We start from the raw sequence: 23,413 nt of genomic DNA, 5'->3' as shown, positions 1-23,413 counted from the left end.
CTAGAACATTCCATCTGCTGGGTACCGCTACTCTAGGGTCTTGGAAGGACCCGTGGCGATCATCGTAAGAACTGTAGCTTCTACTCTGACAGACATGGGAAACTGTTGGGTTCTGACCAGAGGGCTGTTGTTCTCAAAGGGTCACTCCAGCTGTCGTGCGAGGAACACCTCTGGGGAGAAGAGGGAGGGAATGGCCAACGTGGTCCAGACAGGGCCAGGGGCCTGCTCAGGGCCACTCTGCACGTGAGTGGGGGAGCCAGGCTCCGGCCTCTCAGTCTGTGACGCTTCCAATTCCAAAGGGCCTTTCTTCTCTACGCATTAAATTATAAATGCGAACGTATGTGCATGTACATGTGTGCATACGTGTGTCTCCATACATATGTACGCATGGATGTGTGTGTACAGATGTGTATGTGTGTGCAATATACTCACGTGTGTATATATCCACATTTACATATATGTATGTGCATATCTGTATAGGCAATGTTTCCAATGACATAATTGTTTTAAACGGCCTATGGAAGTAAAATGCACATATCGCAAAGTCCGCCCAGTTTGAGTGTAAAATTCATTGATCGCTAGTACACTGGCCGGGTCGTGCAGCCGTCAGCCCAGTTCAGCCCCGCGTGTCTTTGGGGAAGGGACTCAAGCAAAGGGGTCTGTGCCCCCAGCCTGGCTCAGGTCGGTCCGAGCAGTGACCCGGCTGGAAGCCGTCCTCCCCTGGGGTCGTGGAGGTGCACACGCTTGTCACTGAGAATCACGCACACATAACACAGGCACGTCCTCACACAGAGCCCCTCTAGAAGAGATGTGTCACATCTGTCCCTGCCCCCCGACACCCCTCTTCCTTCCTTGGCAGGAGGTTTTTGTCTCCATCTTTTCTTGGAATCTCCAAGCATCTTGCTTTAGTGCTGGGTTTTCCAGCCTTCTGGCCAAAAGTATACACAGAGAAAAATATACAGAGAGGTTAGGCTCCTTTTCCCACTGAGCTAATATTTAGGGGAAAGAAGATTAAACAGATAGGCCAGGGCTGGCTTGTGTTACCGCATTATCCTTCAAAAAGTAAAGAATTTTAGGGAAAAAAATCCAACTAAGAGGGAAAAAGCTCAAAGCTCTTTAAGAGAAATGATCATGGTTTATGCCAAAGTTGCAGGCTAGAATTGATTGAACACTTACTATGTGCAGGGCATTGGCGTTACACAGACGAGCAAGGTCAGGTCTCTGCCTTCTAGGTGTTTCTAGCAGGCCAGTCCTTCTTTCCTCCCTCCCTCCCTCCCTCCCTCCCTCCCTCCCTTCCTTCCTTCCTTCCTTCCTTCCTTCCTTCCTTCCTTCCTTCCTTCCTTCCTTCCTCCATCAGATATTAACTGAGGACCAGTGTGTGCCAGGTCACCTGTATAGGGATGAGCAAGGCTTTTTACGATGCCCATAATCCAGTTGAGGACATGATGTATTTTGGCTGAATTTTCACTAATGTCCGTGAGTCTGGAGGTGCCGGGTGCTACTTGGAGAACAGACAGCATAGGAGTTTGAAGGAGAAAGGGAAAAGCTGACACTTGGTGACCCCTCCTTCCTCAGGCCTTCCACCGAAGCTGGGTGTGGTGTGGCCCCTTCCACACTCTCCTGCAGCTGCTATTGCGTGGGACACACCGCCCCAAACTCAGTGGCCCGAAACAGCAATGGATTTACTAGGCTCATGGCCTCCGTGGGTCAGGAATTTGGACGGGACACAGCAGAGGTGGGCTTCCAGCTGGGAGAACTCTGTGGGGGGGAGGGGGTCGGGCGGGTGCTGGAATCATCTAAAGGCTCCTGCCTGGACTGAGAGGGCCCCGAGTCTCAAATGCTCCCCCAGGGTTTGGGCTTCCTCAAGCATGGTGGCCCAGTGGAATCAGGTTTGCCCACGGTGGCCCGGTGCGCCAAGCACGAGAATTCCAGAGAACAAGGCAGAAATGCCAGCACCCGTTCTGATAAGCCTTGGGAGCCTGCACCCACTTTCCTGTGGTTATCCGTGAGTCACAAGCCCCCCACCTGGACTGAGGGAGGGGACACGGACCCCAGCTCCCCCTTGGAGGAGGGTCAGACCATAGATACGCACGACGGATGAATACTGTTGTGGTCATCTCTGGAAAATGCAATCTGGATGACAAATAAGGAAACTGGGGTATAGAGAAGGGAAGTAAATTGCCCAAGACACACAGCTGCAAGTGACTCAGTCAATATTTGAGTCTCGGTGTCCAGACTCCCCCCTCCCTTTATCCAGATCACCGTGGGCAAGGACAGTCAGGGAAGGCTTCCTGAAGGAGGCGGCATGCATCTCCACGTATTGCCCTCGCCTGACCACCTTGCCTTCTCTTGGCTGTGGCTGTTTCTCTGACCACCCCCCCCACCCCCCTTCTGTGTTCCTCATCCCGTTTGCCTCCCAAAGACTGACAGCTGCAGTACAGGGGCAGGCTCAATGGAGAGCAAGGCCCCCGAAGGGCCGACCATTATTATTAACATTGCCCACCTGCCCCGCGTGGGTTCCGTTCCCATCCGGCCTCCCAGCTAGAAACCACAGCCAACGGTGAGATGTTGAGCGGCCCTGTCTGGAGATCTCGCACGGAGGCGAGGGCTGGGGCAAGAGGTCCTAGCCGGCGACCCCACAAGTGGACGGAATCTAGGGAAACGGTGGGGCTGCTGGGCAGATACATCACGGATTGCCGTTTTCACTGTTGCTGGGAAAAATCTGAGACTCAGGGAAACCAGTGGAATGTTTTACCCGGCGGAGTATTAGATGGCAGGGGGAAAGACGCGGACGCACGTGACGGTGTGAACCTCGAAAACGTTCGCGGAGTGGGAGGAGCCAGACGCAAAGGACCCCCAAGTGGGGCTCAGCGAACACGAGACACCCACAACAGGCGGAGGCCCAGACGCGGGAAGCAGACGTGTGCCTGCCCAGGTAACTCCAAACCCACCAGTTTTAGGGATTTATTTCTGTCGTTCTGTTTTCTCGTCTGTTTCTGGTGCTGATGCTGTTGAACGTGTGGAGTCCCGGTGCACAGAGAGTTCTGGGTCCTTGAAGTATCTGTGTTCTGGAGAGAGCGGCTCTCACGAGGCTGCTTTATTACAGATACGCTTTACTGCTTTTGACTGCTGTGTAGTGTTTTGTGGTGTGGATTTAGCATAATTTATCAAGCCAGCCCACTGCTGACGGACGCCTGGGGCATTTTTTAGTCTTACTGTAACGATGATGCCGCGGTGAACGTTGTTCGAGAACGTCTTTGCCTCTCACGTGACTCTAGCTGTGGAATGAATTCTTAGAAATGCAAAGTGCTAGATCGGATAATCTCATGTTTAAGTTTTTGATGGGACTTTCCGGCTTGTGTAGTTTGTTGCAAACCGTGACCCTCCAATGGCATATAAGATCGCTTGCTCCAAACTAATTTTAGGCATTTTTTGATGGCTCCCACAAGGGGACAGGACGCAGAGGTCTCCTCCCTTTCCCAGAACCAGAGAGAAGGCAGTTGACGACCTCAGTGTGCATCCCCCCGCCCCGTCACTCCACGAGCTCCCATGGCTGCCCTGTGCTCAGTCTCCACAAAGCCCCTGAGGACGATGCGAACTGCCCCTCGGTAGCCTTCTCTCTTTCTTCCTGTATTAATAAACCCCCTAGTTTGTTTCTTTGACTGAAGTATAATTGACACACAGTGTTCCATTAGTTCCAGGGAAGTCCCTGGGTTTTCATCAGGCCCCTGGCCACCCACCTGCAGCCTCCCTTGAAGCTCGCGGAGGCCCCGGGACCACGTTCCCACCTTCAGGACGTGAGTGGACATAACCACACGGCGTCTGCATCTCTTCTCCTAAGGAAGCTGCTGCCTTCCTAACACTCTGTCTCTTTCCCCAGCAACCAGGAGACAGAGAGCATACTCGGGTGGCCCCGTGAGACGGGTGGAGCCCGGGTCCCCGGAGGACACAGGAGGCTAGAGGAAGAAGCCTCCCCATTTCTGCACGGGGCACATCACGGTGCAGACTCACCAGGCTGTTCCTCTCAGGACTCAGCAGCTTTGGGAGTGTCAGGAGACAGCCCTTGGGCGGGGAATTGGCATCAGGGACAGGCCAGAGTGGGGCAGAGAGGCCCGGTTGACGATCACGTAATGGGCATCCCCACGGCCCCCCAGAAAGAACCCACAGCCCTAGGGGTCCTCGGGAATGCAGGTGGTTCCACGGGCCAGCGAGAGGCTGCGTATCCGCTCCACTTGCCAGGGGCCCCGGGACGGCGGCAGGGATCACCCCAGTTACAGGCCGTGCCATTTCCTGGTAAGTGCAGGCAGGTTGGAATTCGGAGGCCGAGCTGCCTGGTTCCAGCCGCTCCGGGGGCCAAACCGCCAACCCACAGCTGGAACGAACGCTCATAAAAAGCCCCCACCTTCTGCCCTCCATCTGCTTCCTGGGACACGTCCGCGGCTCTCCTCCCACACCAACAGTGCACATCTGATCTTTCCCATCGAACTCCTCCGTGGCAGAGCCTTGGAGTTCCTGAGACCCACTGAATCATTTGGCTGCTGGCGCGGAGAGTTCCTGGAACGAAAGGGAGCCGGGTGGCCGTTGAGATTTTCTCCCTTTGCTCCTGACTCCTGGTGGAACCCTTCAGAGGGGAGAACGCGTCAGGGCGTTCGAGCAAACGGCTGGGATATCGAGTCCAGCGAAGGCACCGGTAGGAGGCTTAGAAGAAGCACGTTCTGGATCCTTCGTCACTTACTTCCTGGACATTTGCTTGGAGCTCCTGCCCGTGGGGCTCCGCGCAAGTGACTGATGGTATGGAATGAAGATGACCTCACTCTCACCCCCCCCCCCCGACCCCCGCCGCCCCGCATTTACGTCCGTCCTGAAACTCCAAACGGGACTTCTGTGGAATTAAGGTCTTTGCAGATGTGTTTAAGGTGAAGACGGAAATGAGATCATGCTGGATGGGGGTGGGCCCGAATTCCATGAACGCATCCTTGTAAGAGACAGAAAGGGACACACAGACAGACATGGGGGACAAGGCCGTGGGGCGAGGCGGCGGAAATAGGAACGAGGCACGCACAAGCCGAGGAGCGCCAAGGATTGCCACAGATACCAGAAGCCAAGAGAAAGGCACGGGACCCACGAGCCCCTGGGGACATCACGGCCCTGCTCACACTTTGGGTTTGGGCTTCTGGCCTCTCAGACCATGATGGAATAAACTTATTTTGTTTTGAGCCACCTAGTTTGTGGTAATTTGTTCAGGCGGCCGTAGGAAATGAACAGGTGCATGGGGGGGGGGGCGGCCTCTCCTCCCCAGAGGATCAGGGTGTGCTTCAAGGAGGTGAGCACTGACCGGAGCCCCGAGGATGATGAAGAACGTGTTGTGCAGACGGGGAGGAGAGACGAATTCTAGGCAGAAGGCACAGCCTGTGAAGGCACACAGAGCCACGGACGGGCGCAGCTTGCCTGGAAAACTGATGGAATGTGTGTGACGAAGACGGCCAAGGGGAGGCGGAGTCGTGAAGAGCCTTTGGGCCTTGCTAACGGAAGTGGCCCTTCTGGAGGCAACGGGAGCCCCTGACGGGGGTGGAACGGGGGAGACGTGTTATCATTTTTAACTGAAGATTACGTGCCTGTGACGAAGCGACCAGTGATGAAGGGTACAGCTCGGTGAATTCTGAAATATGCGCACGGCCAGGTCAAGGCTCAGAGTACTTCTAGCACCCGCAAGAGGCTCCCTGGGCTCTCTCTTCAGCCAAAGCTCAACTTCCCGGAGGCAACCACCACTCTGACTTTCACCAGAATCATTGATTCATTTTGGCTGTTCTCGGACTTCGTATACGCACTGACTCATGCAGGGTGTGCCTGGCTTCTTTCGTTCGACATTTAGCCATGTTATTCTAAGTATTAGAACGTGGTTCCTCTTGTTCTCAGAATACCGTTCTATTGTATGAACATGCCACGGTGTATTTATTCATTCTCCCGTTGGTGGAGGTTTCTAGTTGGGGTTATCGTGAACGCACGTCCCATGAGCATTCTCCTACGTGTCTCTTGGCGGACGTGCACTTTCATTTTGATGCGTAGGTACCTAGGACCGGAAGTGCTGTGCCCTAGGATAATCATACAGTCAGCTTTAGTATGTACCATGGAGACGTTCTTTTTCTTCTGGTGGCAGAATTCAGATTTTTATTTTTTTTATTTTTGTTGATTTATTTTTGGTTAACTTAAGTTTTTGTTAGCTCGTGTGCAGTACAATATTGGGTTCAGGAGAAGAATTCGGTGATTCATCACATAGAACACCCAGTGCTCATCGAAAGTGCCCTCCTTAGTAGCCATCATCCGTCTAGCCCATCCCCCACCCACCTCCCTCCATCAACCCCTAGTTTGTTCTCTATCGTTCAGAGTCTCTTATGGTTTGTTTCCCTCTCTTCTCCCCTCCGCCCACTTCCCATATGTCCATCTGTTACGTTTCTTCAATTCTGTGAATGAGTGAAATCCTGTGGTATTTGCCTTTCTCTGATTGAGTTATTTCGCTTAGAGTACATTCTAGCTCCATCCACGTCATTGCAAATGGCAAGATTTCATTCTCTTTGATGACTAATATTCCATTGTATATATACACCGCGTCTTCTTTCTCCATTCATCTGTCGATGGACATTTGCACTGCTTCCATGGTTTGGCTGTTGTCCTGGAGACACATGATGATGCGCCGAATTGGGCAGATGTTGGGGCAGTTGTTCTTGGTGATCAGTGGCTGCAGGGATTGAGGGAGAGGTGAAGTGGGCTCCAAGCGTTCAGCCTCCTTGGCAGGTTGCGTGGGGATACAATCTCAGGAGACAGAGAAAGACAGAAGGAAGGATAGGTGTGGGGGGAGAAAAAGATTCAGTTGAACATCCTTCTTCCCGGGAATTTTCAGCCCTGAACCCAGAGAAGCAGAATCTGAGAGTATTGAGCAGAGCCACATTAATGGAACATTCCGGAAAGGGAATCCATGAACTCGTATGGGGCAGGTTCTCAGATGCCCTCATTCTGCCTTTCCTGATATTCGTTTGCTTCAACAACCGAATTCCTTCAAATCGGTGCCACTCGCTCCCTGTATTAGAGCCAACCGAGTGCCATAACTCACGACCCCAACGTCTCGGGGCTTTATCCCGACACAGACTATTTCTTCCTCACTTAATCCACGGGGTGCTCGGCCCCGTGCTGGTGTTCAGGAACCAAGCTGAACGCATCTGTGCTCGTGGGCCCCTCTGGGTCCCTGGGTGGAAGAAGTGAGCACAGGGAGATTTTGATAGGCCGGGTGTGGAAGGGGGGCGTGTCACTTCTGCTCTTTGCCGTAGACCACGTCTAACCGCAAGGGATTCCAGAAAACGTGGCCCAGCCTTGTGCCCAGGAGGAAGGGCAGAACGGCTGTCCGCATGGCCCCATCACGCCCACCCGACACTGTCCAGGGTGTGTCTGATACCACACCTAAAACATTCTCAAGAGGCCTAGAACTCGGCTACCTGAGGCCTAGGCTCTCAGCTACGTGGCATTCCCTGTTTGCTTCTGCTCATTTTAAGACCGTTTCCTTTTGTATACATCCAAGCCCTAGGCGTCAGGCCTGTAAACCAGGTTCCTGGAAATTCCTCAAACAACAAACTGAAGTCGGTTTGGGTGGGATCCCACTCCCCCCCCCCCCCCTCAGGCGACTCCCGCTCTCTCCATGTGTTCACCCTTTCTCTTCTTGACGACGAGGGGCACTTCGACTGAGCCCAGTCCTCTGTCTCTCTCTGTGTCATTCTCTACCTTCCACGTCACTGGGTCTCTGCTGGAGGCGGGAGCAGGACGGACCTGGGAGTGTTGCCTTGCAGCTATGCCCCAAACAACTGTGTTCTCAGGGCTTGAGTCAGAAACTTGCCTTCTTGAACCAACATTCAGCAAGGTGGCTGCCTGCCTGATACACCCATCAGAGTCCAAGCGGGGGGGGGGGGGGGGGCTTCTCTATCGTGAAGCTTTATAAAGGTTGCCTAAGAAGTTGCGAAAGCCTAAAGGAGAAACGGAGAGGGTTTCCTCCTCAGCCTGGGGGCAAATTACTTCCCTTTGCAGAGAAAGGTCTAGGTAATCCCCAGCTCACCTTACAGTCAAAGGGAGAGGACCAGCCCGCAAAGCTGAGAGCGGTCACAGACGAGCTGGGTGGCTGGAGGACACACTCTAATGTCCTCAGATGCACGGACATCAGTCAGGCCCCACTCCTGCTTTAGAGCTGAGCCAACTGACTTACAAAGCAAAAGTGACCTGCCCAAATGCATAACAGTAAAAACACGTATCCTGTCCTTATAAAGTTATCATAAGCACAATTAAACATGGCCACCAAGGCCCAGGAGGCCTCGGTGGTCTTAGTGTCCAGTTACCCCTGGTCGGGGGACAGTTTCTTCATCTGTAAAATGGTAATTTCTTTTCAGAACGGTTGTGAGAAGTAAATGCAGAGAACACTGGTAAAGTGTCTGGACCGCGATGAGCCCTCCGTAATCATAACCATTGGATGACATAGTTTTGGTTTTCTGTCCTGAAACCATCATTAACAATAGGCCAAATGAGGCTTTCTTCGTTTCCATCCAAAGGATTCCGTCCTCACCAACCTGAGCCATACTGGAGCCCGCGGCAAGGAGAAAATCCCAGTATTGATCTTCCATTTGCGACGTTCATATTTGTTCCTCACGGAATTGTTTGAAATCTGGCATTGAAGTATTTCTTAGTTGAGTGCTGGGTTTTTTAGTGGCGCCTTAAACGTCGCTGGCGGGGCAGGTGCCTCAGGAACCACTCCCTGATCCTGGCCCGGGGCTCTGATGGCAATGCTGACATTTCTCGCTGTCCGTGTTGTCGTGGTCCCGTGTTGCTCTCCCTCTGCGTGGCCCCCGACACACTGTTCTTCTGGGGACTCTGGCCCTGTTCCCACGGGACTGTATTTGCACCTTCGTGTTTCTGAACTTGCAGAGCAAAGGGAAGTTTGTTTTAAATACTTCAGGCCTAGAACTGGGACTTCCTGAGGGGGGGTCCGACTTCGGATACAAGTTCCACGTTCAGTCTGGAAAACGGGCTCCCCCCGTGAACACCCCTGAACTTGTCCCCACGTGCCAGCTGGGTGGTTCCAGGGTCACTTCCAGTGCCGCTGTTCCTCGCCCGCGGTCATGTCAACTAGAGCATGTTGGGCCTCTCTCTCCCCTTGGTCTCTGAGAGGGAGGGGCCCGGGCAGCCCCCCGGCTGGCGAGAGCGCCCGGGGAAGTCACGGCTGGACGAGTTTCCCGACTGTCCAGCGTCGGCCCCGGTTCTACAACCAGACACGATCTAGGGCGGAAACTCGGTTTCACTGAGCTAATGGGTTTGTGACGATATTTATGAACCAGATACCTGCTCCAGATGGAGACTGTTCTCACACGAACGCAGAACGTTAGTTATTTAAACAGTCTTGGAAACTGTCTAGTCTCCAGCAGTTTTTGCACCGTGCTCGGCGGAACATTCGGGTCCCAGGGCCCGGAGGGGGCCTCCAGGGCTGCAAGGGGTCCCAGGGGCTGGTGCCGGGGTCGGAAGGCGGAAGGAGGAGAGGCTGGGTGGGCAGGACTTTGGACCCCTCTCTGCTCTCCGGCCTCAAACAGAACAACTGCATGCGATTTGCTCTACACACGGGGCCTCTAGTGTGTTTGTTTAAAGAAACGAATCTGATTAAAAATAGTTTTAAAACCATGAACCCAGTTCAGAGGCTCTCAATCCTGGCGGCATACTGGGAATCACTTGAGGAATTTTTTTTTTCTTTTTTTTTAATTCCAAGGCCCAGGCCCTACACCCAGAAATTCAGACTTAACGGATCCACGGTGGGGTGTAGGCATCTGCATTGAAAAAAAAAATCTTCCCAGATGACTCGAATGTACCACCAAGGTCGAGAACCGCTAATCTGGGCCAGCAGTGTTTGTACACATGGAAAACTGGGGCCCGGGGGGGTCAAGAGGCTTGGGTGAAGCCGCTGTTTGTTCATCTGTGGGCTGGATTAGAACCCTTATCCTCCAGCTAGAGTCACTGCCTCTTGGACAGACGTCCTGTATGCATGGGACTTTCTATGGTTTCATTTTCACATTTGAGCAAATATTTTTAGTTCAACACTTGAGTTTCTGGGGAAGAAAAGCCTCAAGCAGGAAAGGACATCGGTATTTATACTTCTGGGACACAGAGCCATCGGGGGTCACAAGCGAGTGGCCCCCGGACCACACAGGGCCGCGGAGCGACGGAGGGGCCCCGAGCCCTGGCTCCCAGGCTCACGGTTTAGCTTAACCGCTTCGTGCGCTGAGTTCCGCGTTCCCTTGGGAACACCATCCCAGTGCTAACTGGTTGACGAAGACAAGTTGTCAATACTGGGAAGTGTTTTGTGTTTTCAAGGTCAAGTTCAGGTCCCTCCCACCCCCAGGAATTGAAGAGGAAGGAGAGAAATAGGCATATGGCGTCCGTAGCCAAGTTGGCCTCTCAGAGTCACAAAGTCGTCGTAATTAACCGTTTTAAGGGCACGTCAATGGTGGTGGCGGGAGGGCGCTAAGAGGCTCACGGAAGACACAGCTGAGAGAGCCCTGGGACAGCTCTGTCCCTGCTCACGGTGGGGGCGGCCAGTCCGGGTAACCCCTGCCCGAGGCCTCGCGGCCAACGGGAAGGGGTCTGCCAAGCAGGAGCAGAGGCCCAGCACGTGGGGGGTGAAGACCAGGGACCGACCGACGTCTGGAGCTACGAATGCTTGGGGGCCCCGTGGGGAAATCGACGCACAGAGTGGGGTACACACGGAGGTCTGAAGACATCTGTCTGGAGCGTAGAAGTCCAGGCCGCCTTCCGGGGGAACGCTGGGCCCCGGGAGATTTTCTTCTTCCCCACACAGCCCTGTTCTGTCCCTGTTCTGTCCACGTCGCAGCCGCCGTGGGAGGCACACGGCTCGTCCCCTGGACCGCCCCACGGCCTCCCGTCCGCACGGCCCTCTCTCCGTCCCAGTGCTACCTTCGCTGGAGAATCCCTTCCGTGTCGCTCGCTCAAATTCTCTGGAGCCTGTGTGAATCAAATAACCTTTGTGAGCATTTTTGAGGTTAGAGATCTCTGGCCAGCTTGTGGATTATTTTTCCTATGGGTTAAGTGCTAAGCCCTGAATAAGTCAGCTGTGACCAGGGTAAGGGAGCGGGCGGGTGGGAGACACAGGATCCCAGGGACGGCGTATCCGCCTAGGAAGCAGGGGCACGCCAGAGTCTCAGCTGTGTCACACTGTGCATATCTGTACCCACGCACGTCTGCACCCTGCCTCTCTCCGTACCTGTATCTGTACGTATACCTGCCCCTGCGTACGGCTTCCTTTCTGCCCTCCCTTCCTTGGACCTCTCACAAAGAGGGTTGCAAGGCCACCTTATCGGCTTGCCGGTTTATTCCCTCTCGTCCTCTCTGCCTGCCCCATTTTCTGCTGACGACCGTTCTGACGTATTCAATGCAGACAGTTGTGTTCCAGCATACAGCCAAAAAGCCGGACTTCCTGGTGTGGAATCCCAGATCCGATATTGATCAGCTGTGTGGCTTGGAGCCTCGGTGCCTAATAGAGGGTCGCTGTGACCATTGCAAGGATGCGCGCACAGGCGCTCAGTAGGAGGGTGCCCGCGCACTTGGGACACTGCCCTGTGCACGTGCTACAGAGGGGTTGGTTCTCGCCGGCACTTACGAGGACGTAGGTAGAAGTGTGCAGCTACAGGCCTCGTCTCATTACTTGCTTCACTCAGCATGTTTCATTCGTGTCTATGGATTATTACTAATGTCTCTTGGCGTTAACACTTCCGCACGAAGATGCTTCTTAATGGCGGCACACTTTTTTTCGTTGCCAATTGATCAGTGTAACAGTTCTGTATAGCTGAATATCTGGGTTGTTCCCAGGGCTTTGCTATAAAAACAACACTTCATGCTGTATCCACGTATGCACTGTTGTGCGATCTCCAGGTTCACCTAGGAGAACGGACCAGCGGGCGCACACACACGGTGGGGACCTGCCCCTCCAGGCTGCTGCCCTAACTCACGTTCCTTTAAGGCAAACGGAAGATGCTTGCTACCCCTTTGCCCCTCACCGGGGCCCACAAGGTGCATTTTCAAGGCGAAACAGAAAACCTTTGGCCCTGAGATCCTGACTTGCAATCCCACTGAAGGCAGAGCCAGTCGCAATCAGAAAGGCACGCGTTAGCATCAGGCAAGAGGAAGATGCCCCGAGAGAGAGACAGCTTCTGTCACAGCAGGAGGCAGAAGGACACAGAAGGGACACAGAGATGTTAGGTGTCTGATGTCACGGGGACCTCTGCTGAGCACAGAACCAGGAACGGGTGATGGAAGGAGGCGGGCAGGGCAGCTGGGGGATGGGGCGGGCTCAGCCACGTTTCCTGGAAGCAAGCTGCCTCCTGGTTACATATTACGTTCATTGTGATTGTAAGTACGGGTTTGCCTTCCCTAATGGCAGGGTTGGGTAATGATGTGGTGATGGGGCATGCTTTACCCAGGAGGATCTGGGCTGCAGATTCCCGATTCAGACGGAATGCTTGGCTGTTTGATTTTCATCTGCCATCATTTGATTGTATTTATTGAGCTGGGAATGTGGGGAGGCTAACTCTCCCTGATTTTTTTTTTTTTTTTGGTTGTTTTTAATTTGGGAATGCAGCTAGAGAACAGACGGTGGCTATTATTCCTACTGGATAAGGATCCCTTCACAATGCAGGAGTTGGAATTTGCGGTGGGGTTTTGTAGGAGAGAGGCAAAGGATATCGGGTGGCTTGCCCAAGATGATCTGTGGCAGGGGAGTTGGGAGGTTTGGGTACAGGGGTCTCTGAATATAGGCCAAGGAGCTAGCTCTCCCCCCTTCCCCCACCAAGAGCCATTGAAGGGACTCGGTGTGTCACAGGTGGTTTGTGGCCTAAGTCGTGTGTCAGTTAGGAATGCTGTAAGCTGCAAGTAATGCACTTAAGGCCAGTAGCGGGCGTCAGTGGGAGGTTATCTTTCTCACAGGTGGATAAGGTTGCACGGAGCGGTTATCTAAGCAACATCGACGCTCCAAGGTGGCGTCTTGGAGATTTTCTTAGCTTCTGCCCCGACACGTGGCAGCTGTTCTGAGCATCCTATTTCCGGACCTCTCCAATCTCCTTCTATTACACATCCCCTTTTCATTTATTAAAAAATTGCTTTATCCCTATTTCAGAGAGCTATATGGCAATCTCGGGCGGGGGGCACTGGTTTCCAGTTGAGGGTTTCTGGGACGGATGGTTGTGAGCCCAGAGGAGGTCCCCGTGAGTGTCTCATTGCTCATCCCTGCCTCCCCCCAGCCCCACCGCAGGCAAAGCTGTTGGGCAGCCTGCTTTCCTGGTTCTGATTCCACGACTGACACCTTGTCTAGCCCCCGCCACCTTGTCTAGCCCCCTGCCCTATTATTGGACAGGCAGCCAGGAGTAGAATACATGCTCTGCCTCCGAGGCTTAGACCTGGGTTTGAATCTCAGACCCACCGCTCTCGCTTGTGTGACCTTGGGCAAGGGTGAGCATGCTTCTGAGCCTCAGTTTCTCCCTCTGTCAAATGGAGACGAGAATACATAATCAAGAATTGTGAGACACACAGAGAGAGAGAGAGAGAGAGAGAGAGAGCGCGCACTAAATAGCCCTCGCAGTGGTCCTGACAGTAGGTTCAGTAACTGGTCACCTCTTGTCATGATTTCTGCTGTTGGGGGAGGGGGGGGGGATGGCAGACAAGCCAGTGACTCTGCCCTGAGGACATGAACAAAAAGGGTAAAGTAAATGGGATGGGATTTCCTTGGCCTCTGATGCCACTGGGGGTGACAGTGAGGGTGTGTGTCAGGGGTTTAACACACAGTGTGCAGGCGAGAAGAGCTTTCCGTGTGCAGCCAGGTGCTCAGGAGTAAACCCCTGCAGCACCTGCCATGTAGATGTAAAAGCCCGTTACAGGCATTGCAGGAAATTGCACTGGCTGAGGTCCTTCATCTGCAAAGAGGGCTCTTCTTATCCACCGTGTGAGTGATGATGACCAGATGTGCAAATAGGTACGGCCGCCTCTGACGATTACCACCGACCCACCGAAACTCCTGCCTTCCCATCACAGAACAAGGGGAATGGGGACTTGGCATCATGGAGAAACTGCCAGGCACTGCAGCCCTCCCATGTCTGTAAACCACTGCACCCAGCATCTTGGGGGTAGTCAAGGGGACCAGCTCCAGCTGTCTTCCATGGGATCCTTCTTTGGAATGAGCTTCTGGAACAATTGCAGGGTCACCAGCAGTGGTGGAACGTAAATGGATAGATGGGGGGAGGGCCAATTTTAAAAAGCCACATCTGAGCATCTGGAGTGAATCTGATGAAGAGTTGGTGGTGGATGGACTCTTAGACACTCAGTTCACTCCTCAGTTCAAATTCCTTATGTGACAGATGAGAAAACTACAGCCTAGAAGGGAAATGACTTGCCTAAGGTCATGCAGCAAGCTGGTGCTAACGCAATTCAATCCATCCATCCATCCATCCATCCATCCATCCATCTCTCCATCCCTCCCTCCCTCCCTCCATCCACCCACCTATCCATTCATTCACCTACCCATCCACCCATCTGTCCATCCATTCATTCATCCATGCGGTTATCCACCCACCCATCTTTCCTTCCTTCCTTCCTTCCTTCCTTCCTTCCTTCCTTCCTTCCTTTCTTCCTTCCATTCATCCACCTACCCATCCATCTACCCCTCCCTCCATCCATTTCCCTACCCATTGATCCCCCACCTACCCATCCAACTATGCATCCACCCACCCACATACACCCATCCATCCATCCATCCATCCATCCATCATTCAACCAATCAGATACATACTGAAGATTTCTGATGTGCTAAGCACCATAGTAGGGCACCAACAAGCAGATCAGATCCCCCTCTTCAGAGAGCTTACATTCCAGTGGAGGAGACAGGTTAGAGCAAATCATGTATTTAATTTCAATTGGGGTCATTGTTATGAGAAAAAATTCAGCGTCCTAGGAGAGAGGATCCTGGGGGATCGGGAAGTACCCTCTAAGGAAGTAATCTCTAAACTGAGACCGGAAGAATGAGTAGGACTGGCCAGACAAAGGAAAGCGTGGTTAGACATGAGTATTTCAGGCAGAGGGAAGTCTTGAACAAGGAAAGGAGCATGAGACACTGTGAGAATGAAGGAAGCCTGGAGGTGCTGGGGAGGCTGGCAGCCTTAGAACTCAGGCTTGCAACTTCCAGGCTGAGCAGTCTTTCCACAATGCTCTGCAGGTCCCATCCCCTGGCTTTTACCTTGTGGAATCAGTCTTTCCTCTGATTCTCATGTTTGGAAAGAATTGGTAATGAAAATACACAGCTGCTTCATTCTAGAGAAGATTCATTCCAGACCAGAATGGGATTTAGGGGTTGGAGGAGAAACCTGTATTAAGTAAATATTAAAATACCAAATGATTTGGCACACCCAATAAATAAATTATCTACCCAAATAAGACGTCTGGGGTTCTCCATCCTACGGTGGAATGGGTTTCCTAGTGATGTCAGGACTCTGGGTAGCATCTCTGAAATCTTCCTGACCTTCTAGCATAGTCACAGGTGGCAGATGTTTATTTAGGCATCGTACCATTGTAGGATTGCTTCCAAAGACAGGTAGAAAGAGAAGCAACCTCACCCCTTTTATCAGGGAGAAAAACTCTTTTCCAGGAGTCTTATAACATTCTTTCTTTCATGGCTCATTGACCCAAACTGGGTCGTGTGTTCTCTATAGGAAAGGCTAGAAAAGTGATTGCCTGGATAGATAAGGAAAGAGATTTGCAAGTAGCTGCCGGACCACCAGCTGACACGTGCCTTTTGCTGTTAGGGCAATTGAACCACCGAAGGAATGAGTCCTCTTTCCATCCCTAATTATTTAGTCCTGGTGATTATTACCTATTTCTGCAGTTCATGTTTATTAGTATTTCAGTGTGTGACGTGGTGCAGAAAAGCTTTTGACACAATTCAATACTCAGCCAATAAGGAGGGAATTTACTGAACCTGGTGAAGACCAACTCGATCGTCAAATGGAGAAGAAAAAACAAACAACCCTGATCCCTACCTCACACCATATACAAACATCAATTTAAAATGTATCAAAGATCTAGGGGCGCCTGGGTGGCTCAGTCGGTTAAGCATCCGACTTCGGCTCAGGTCATGATCTCGCGGTCTGTGAGTTTGAGCCCCGCATCGGGCTCTGTGCTGACAGCTTGGAGCCCGGAGCCCGCTTCGGATTCTGTGTCTCCCTCTCTCTCTGCCCCTCCCCCGCTCATGCTCTGTCTTTGTCTCAAATAAACATTAAAAAAAAATTTGTTTTTTAATGTATCAAAGATCTAAATGCAAGAGCTGAAACTACGAAGCTTCTAACCTTCACAAACTTAGGGCAGGCAAAGATTTCTTAGACATGATAGAAAACACACTAATAAAAAAAAGTGATAAATTGAAATTCAAAATAAAAAATATTTGTTCTTTAAAAAATACTATTAAAGATGGAAAAGCAAGCATCAGATGGAGGGAAATGGTTACAGTATGCATACTTAGATATTGGCTTGTATCCAGAATACATAAGAACTCTTACAACACGATATTAAAAAGACGATCGACACAATTTTACAAAGGACTGAGACCCTTCACCAAGAAGGAGAATGTCTAATGGACGCACAAGACGCACGAGATGATCCACATCATTAGTCGTCGGGAAATGGAGATCAAAACTATAGTGTGGCAACATCACATACCCACCACAATGGCTAAAATTAAAAACACTGACACTACCAAGTGTTGACGAAGAAAAGTAGCAACTGGAACCCTGTCACATTGTTGGTGGGTGTATAAAATGGACAGTCACTTGGAAAGGCAGCTTGCAGTTTCTAATAAGGTGGAACATACACTTCCTGAAAGACATAGCGATTAAGTTCCTAGGAATTCTTCCCGAGAGAAATTAAAGCACCTGTTTACAAAAAGACTAGCATGCAAATGATCAGAGCAGTTTTATTTAAGCGGTCAAAACTGCGTAAAGCCCTAAAGTTCATCAACAGGTTAATGGACACACAGTGATAAATCTGTATGGTGGAACACAACTCAATAATAAAAAGGATCAAGTTTCTGACATAAGAAACAATATCAACGAAGCTTAAAATATTATTCTGTGTGGAGGACGCGAGGCACAGAAGAGTAAATCCTGCATGATTCCATTGAAATCAAGTTCTAGGACAGGTGCACGTAATCCATAGCTGTAAACATCAGATGAGTGGTTGCCTGACGTAGGAGGATTCATTGGGAAGGGCAGCGGTATTTGAGTGGTGACAGAAATGGACGAAACATACTATATCTTCGTCGGGGTTATGGTTGCAGTGTGTATATATTGGTCAAAACTTGAGATGGACGCATTCTGTTGTAAATAAAATTTGCCTCAATAAGATCGGTTTCAAAAAATCTGCCCCAAAGCACAAAAATGTGTATTCATGTTACCCTCAGGCTAATGGAAATGTCTATTGGGCTCTTAAAATAATGGCCACATTTTCATCTTTGTGGGAGGTGTAGGGAGACTTGAGATCCTTCCAGGGGCAGCTGCAGATCTCAAGGCTGGGTGCTGGGCAGGAGCTCTGAGTGTGGTTATTAGTGGGGAAATGTGTCTGCATAATGCAATCAGGGTTTGCTCCAGCCTCAACCTCATTACGGGCAACTAAAGCAAGAGTTGGGTAATCTGGCCACACACACACACACACACACACACACACACACGCACTCACTCCAACTCTCTCTGCCCCCAGACACAGAGCACAGCCTTATCTGTTCTCTGTAGAGTTGAAGAACAGGCAGAGTCAGGCCCCTGGGGCTGGAATACGAGACCTGCCCATCATCCTTAGCTGTTACCGCCATTAAAAAGTCATGGCGGCCATTTACGGAGCACGTCCTGTGTGCAGGCACCCCGCCGTCTGCTGGAGCTACCCCGTCTAATCCAAGCCTCTCACCGGTACTGTGAGCTAGAACACTGTCTCCCAGCCATCTGAGTATCTGGAAGTGTCACACAGCTAGGGTGGCACACCGTGATCCCAGTCGTTGACCCCTCCTTACATCCATGCCTGTGCATGTGACCGTGAAGGGCTCTCCCACCGCGGGCTGGGAGAACCGTCCCGCCCCTTGATGTTGGCCTCATCTGTGTGACTTGCTTTGGCCATTGGGACATTAGCCACACAAGGGAAGTAGGGGCTCGCTATGAGCTCCCGCACTGGGATGTGCTCTCCTGTGTCTTTGCCACGCCATGAGGACGTGCCTGAGCTGGCCAGCTAGACGTGAGACACAATGCAGCCGCGTCGGCTTCCCATTTGTCCCGGTTGCGGCCAGCCCAGATCAGCCACAGCCTACCAGTCCCAGACATGTGAGCAAACCCGGCCCAGATCGGCGGCGCTGCCCAGCTCAAGATACATGAGCAAAGAAAAATTTACTGTCCTTAGGACACTGAGGTTTTGTGGTTGGCTGTTAGGCAGCACCATTACGTCAAGAGGCAACCATCTGCCTTCATCTTTCTGCATCTCGAAGACCCATCTGGGGCATCTCCTGAGCGCACAGTTGTAGGCAAACATCAATTTCTTCTCCCAACAAAGCCACGTGAAGCCCAAAGAATGCTGGCTCCAGGGTCCCCAAGTAGGTTAATTAAACCCTGGGTCACGGAGCACAGAAGAATGTGTTGGTCCATTTAGAGAAGGGCAATCGACTCACAAAAAGAGACAGAGCTTCAGAAAAGGAAACAGACCGGCCCGGAGCTTCTCGGCCATCAGTGTGCATTGCCTGGGGGCTCGTCCAATTGATGACGCTGCAGACCATCGTTTCGCAGGCTGGTGGGTCCTCGGTTCCATATTGGTACCTCTCAGGGGATGCTGCTTCTGCTGGTGCAGGGACCACACTTCGAGAAGCAAAGGACGAGATCCCTGGCTAGACTACACTAGACGAAACGTCAGGGAACAATGCGTCGCGGAAGAGTACGTCTACTTTTGCGGCCACTTGGTTCAAATGTGTGTGTGTGTGTGTGTGTGTGTGTGTGTGTTGGCATGTGCACGCTCACAACAAAATGGGATCCAAGAAAGTGAGGACCGGGCACTAGAACCAGAGGCGGGACTCGCGTCCAAAGACAAAAATACGCTCAGGTGGAGTTTGGCTATGGATCATTTTGACTCTATTTTAAACATTGAAACGTCACAGTAAGGGACATTCGCCTTATCTAGTCCCACGGCGCTTCCATTATGAAAATTTGAACCTGTGCCATTTCCTGCGGCGAGGGCTTACACAGAGGGGTGAGAGGGCGCATCTATTTTGGACTCTCATTTCAAAACCTCTCAATATCACTGAAATCAACTGGCACAAACAGAGCGCCTGGGAGTTTCTTTCACAGAAACGCGAAGCATGCCTATCAATGAATCGCACACGACCCGGCGGAAAAGTCCACCAATGGCCGCTCCATCAACTTTGGCAGATGTATACATTATGCCTTTTGATCTCCAAGGATGCTGTATTTAGATGACATAATGCGCGTTCGGCTATCTTCCTCCGAGGTAGAAGGGACGTAAGCAGATATCCACTCCTGCAAGACCAAATTAGCACCTCTCTGCTGGAAGATAAACATGTTCGGCAGGAAAGCTCTGATTAAAGTACAAAGCGGCCGAGGGGGTACGAGGCCGTACCCCTGAGTGCGATTCCTATTTATAATGAAAGGAAATAGCATTGGTATGACATCGGGCAGCGGGGAGTAGGGACTGTTCTGAATGCAGCCGTCCTGCGGGCATCGCCGTGGTTTGCTCCCGTAACCTGGGGCTCGGGGCAGGAAAGGGGGGAGGGGGTTCCACGCGGAACCCGAGGTCAGAGCGAGGGCTCCCCTGGGCTGCACGCTGTCCGTGGCACCTCCCGGGGCTGCCGTGGGCAGCCGTGCGGTTTGCTCCCTGAGCCACTGCCCTTGGCGAGGGGGCTGGTGGCGGTCCCGCCCGCCCCCAGGCAGCTCACCAAACCACACACCCCGGCGCGGCGCCGGGCCTGCCCAGAGGGTGGCGCTGCCCTGACGGTCCTCGCAAAGGCGCCGTGTCGCCCGGCCACGGCTGCCCTGCCGGTGCTGCCTGGTGCGCTGTGCCCACAGAGACCAGGTCCCAGGCGGTCTCTCCCTGTCCGCACTTCCCCCTTCAGGAGAGGCCATGGGGCTGCGCGTGGCAAGAGCCCGGGGCTGCTCACGGCTGGGAAAACTACTGAGCTGCCCACGTTGCTCTAGACTTCCCATGTTTCTCCACGGGATGGCTGTCTTTCACATCAGGACACGGTGCGCGAAAGCGTCACCAAGCTGCATCGGCTCGCCGAGAGTCCCGGCGGATTGGCGGCTACTTTCCTCCCCTGTCGGAGGCATCCAGTGAGATTCCCACGCTCGTTCGACGAGTATCTGTGGTTGTCTGCCGTGTGCCCACGGCAGACACCAGTGGGGACCACATAGGGGGTGGCCCTGTCTCCGCCGTCCAGCAGAAATGACAAACCACAGTGTGGTGAGGGCGACAGGAAAGAGACCTCACCGTAGAGAGGCCCCAGCTACTCTTGGGCTGCGGGTTCAGAGGCAGCCAGAGGGGAAGGGAAGGCAGGTAAGGAGGAACCTGCCTGTACGGCGGCTCAGAGGCACAGTGGGCGGAGGAAAGCCTGCTTGTCTGGGCTACAGATGTAGGACAAGACTGGTGGGGGGTGTGGGGCCGAGACCCAACACCTGCAGCGCTATGAGTCACCCAGACGCTTCTGGCTGCTGTCCATGGGTGATGGCGGCCACACGTCCCACTCTGTCTGTCCCGAGTTGTGGCTGCTGTCCCACGTACACTCAGAAGTTCCCAGGTTTGAACAGCAGATGATACGACCCTCCCTGAAGGTGAGAACGGCCCACCGTGTGAGGACACAGCTCAGAAGGGCAGGGCTGGACGGGGACAAGACAGCCATTGACCGAGGCAACTGCATGGCAGAAAGAGGGCAATCAGGTCTCTTGGCGGATCCCCGGACCCTGGCTTCGAACAGACATTAATCCAGGAGGCCCGCAATACCACGGGAGCCAACCAGTCCCAGGAGGGGCTTACGGAGGGCAGGGGGTTAGCGGGGTTGTAGCTCAGATGTGTCGTAAGCGGGTCCAGTGGGTCCCCAAACCCGCCTGTGGTCATGCCCCAGTTCCGGAGGGCAGTAGATACACTCAGCCACCGGTGGCACCCCAGGGGAGGGGGCGTGGGGGCGAGGAGGGGTCTCGGGGATTCCCACAGTGCAGGACACACTGGCCCGTCCCGGGGCACCCAAGTGTCACGCTGTCCAGAGGAGGGGCTGCCTCCGCCCTCACGTCTCCCCGCAGGTCTGGGCTCAGCCTCCGCAGGACCCGTGCTGACTGTCCGTCTCTCTACTTTGGGTGCAATGGCCCGGGCCCCACGCAGAACCTGCCGACACGCCCTCAGCACCCAGAGAAAGGGACTCCACGCTTGCGAGGACGCACAAATTCACTGACACCTTCCATGACAGTAACGACAGCAACGTTGACCCAGAGCTTCCTCTGTGCCCCTTGCAGGGCTGCAGAGTCAAAGTGGGCGGTGACTGGCCTGGGGCCCACTCTTCCTGCTTTGGAGGGTCCTGGCCGCCCCTTCCCAGCCTCAAAGCTCTCTCCTCCCAGAGGTCTGCAGCAATTCTGGCTTGGGGAAGGGGCCTGGAGACAGTCACTTACACCTCGGTATGAACTTCTGTCCCCGCCTCTCCATCCGACTTGGGAAACGCGTTTTATGAATCACGTCTCGTGAATGAGTCAGACTTGTTCCCGGGCGCAACATTCGGGGAGAAGAGGCAGGGTTGGGGGGGGGCGCGGTGCGAGGTGCACCTGTGCTAACATTCGGACCACCCTTGGTGCCCTGAGCAACGCTGGGTTCTTTGTCCTCAGCTGCACCTGCTTTCTCCAGCGAGAGCTCCCGGAGACCTGCTCTCCCACACCTGACACTCACCCCTACTCCGAGCCCCTTTCATGGCAGGAGCTGCCAAGGCTGGACCCTCCGTGTCTCTGAGACCAGCTTCCTCTGTCATCACCTGGATGACCAGCCCCTCCCAGAGTTCCCTCCTCCAAAAAACATTTTTTTTTAATTAAAAAAAAAAAAAAAAGGATTTGATAGTCAATACATGGAAGAGAGGAAGAAAAGCTTTGCTATACTTCTGATTTTTACGGTTCAGTATTGATTTGACTTTGTTTTATTTTTTCTAATCTTTTTTAACATTTATTCGTTTTTGGAGAGACAGAGCATGAGCGGGGGAGGGGCACAGAGAGAGGGAGACACAGAATCCGAAGCCGGCTCCAGACTGCTGGATTCAGGGCCCGAACCCACGGACCGTGAGATCACGACCTGAGCCGAAGTCGGACCTCCACCGACTGGGCCACCCGGGCGCCCCTCAGCCATCTTACTTGGTATACAGATTTATCTCTCTTGGCTTTTAATGTTTTTTTCCTTCAAGTTTAACTTACATCCAGAACGTATATGGAGTACACAAATCTTACACGTCCAGCTTGACGAGTGTTACGGATGCGTAACCTCAGCGGAGACATATGCTATCGCCGGTACCCGGGGCTCCCCCGTTAGCCCCGTCCCTTCTCAGCCTATACTTGCCCCAGGGGCGGCCTTTGTTGTGACTTCCACCCTCCGTGTGCCGGGAAAAACACCAGACTCCTCAGTGCCGCCCTTGCGTTGGATGCCCTGATTTGCTGGGATCTGTTAACTCTGCCCTTTGGGCAAACCACCCTTCCTGCGAGCTTCCAGGACCCTAAATGGTGGGGCTCTCTTGTGCGTCGATCAAGCTTCCTGCTCCTCCTGCCCAGCCCAGACGAAGGGAGCATCTAAATGAGGTGCACGTCGGAGGACCTGGGACGTGTGAGAACGTCCTGATGCCTGGGCCTCCCGTGTGAGGATTCTGGGTTAGTCTGGGATGCGGCCTAGGTACTGGGTTTTGAAAAATCTCCCCTGGTGATTCTAAAGTCTTGAATGCTCCAAACCAAGGAGATTGGGAAGCCACTCTCACCGACTAGGTAAAATCAAGGGCCACTCAGTGTGGTTCAGGGACCAGCAACTCCGGGCATCCTTGGGTGCTGGTTAAACATGGACAGTCTCAGCCCCACCTCGACCTGCTGAACCTGAGCCTGGAGCCAGACCCCAGGATTAGTGTGCATTTGCACGGAAAGGCCACGGAAGACAGGAATCCTGAGGGGCCTTCCTGGGCTGGCAGCCTGTGGCTGGGCTCCGCTCACCTCCCTCCCCTGCGTTTGGGTGTGGATTTTAAGAGATGACACGGTGGAGGGACTGTCCCTGTCCTTGCCCCAGCATGGCGATT

At 53.0% G+C, this 23,413-nt stretch overlaps 1 long non-coding RNA gene across 2 annotated transcripts in view; it reads left to right on the top strand.

Moving 5' to 3' along the window:
- The first annotated feature begins 2,263 nt into the window (after positions 1 to 2,263).
- LOC115502368 overlaps positions 2,264 to 23,413 on the top strand; it is a 40,156-nt gene continuing 19,006 nt past the window's right edge. For both annotated transcript variants that reach the window (XR_004343031.1, XR_003965068.1), the window contains exon 1: positions 2,264 to 2,935. This is a non-coding gene — a long non-coding RNA (uncharacterized LOC115502368). The remainder of the gene's footprint in view (positions 2,936 to 23,413) is intronic.

Source organism: Lynx canadensis, chromosome E2 (assembly GCF_007474595.2).
Source record: "Lynx canadensis isolate LIC74 chromosome E2, mLynCan4.pri.v2, whole genome shotgun sequence".
In the NCBI taxonomy this organism is placed as follows: Eukaryota; Metazoa; Chordata; class Mammalia; order Carnivora; family Felidae; genus Lynx; species Lynx canadensis.
The sequence above is the reverse complement of the archived record's forward strand: the minus strand, read 5'-3'. Positions and strand labels throughout refer to the sequence as shown.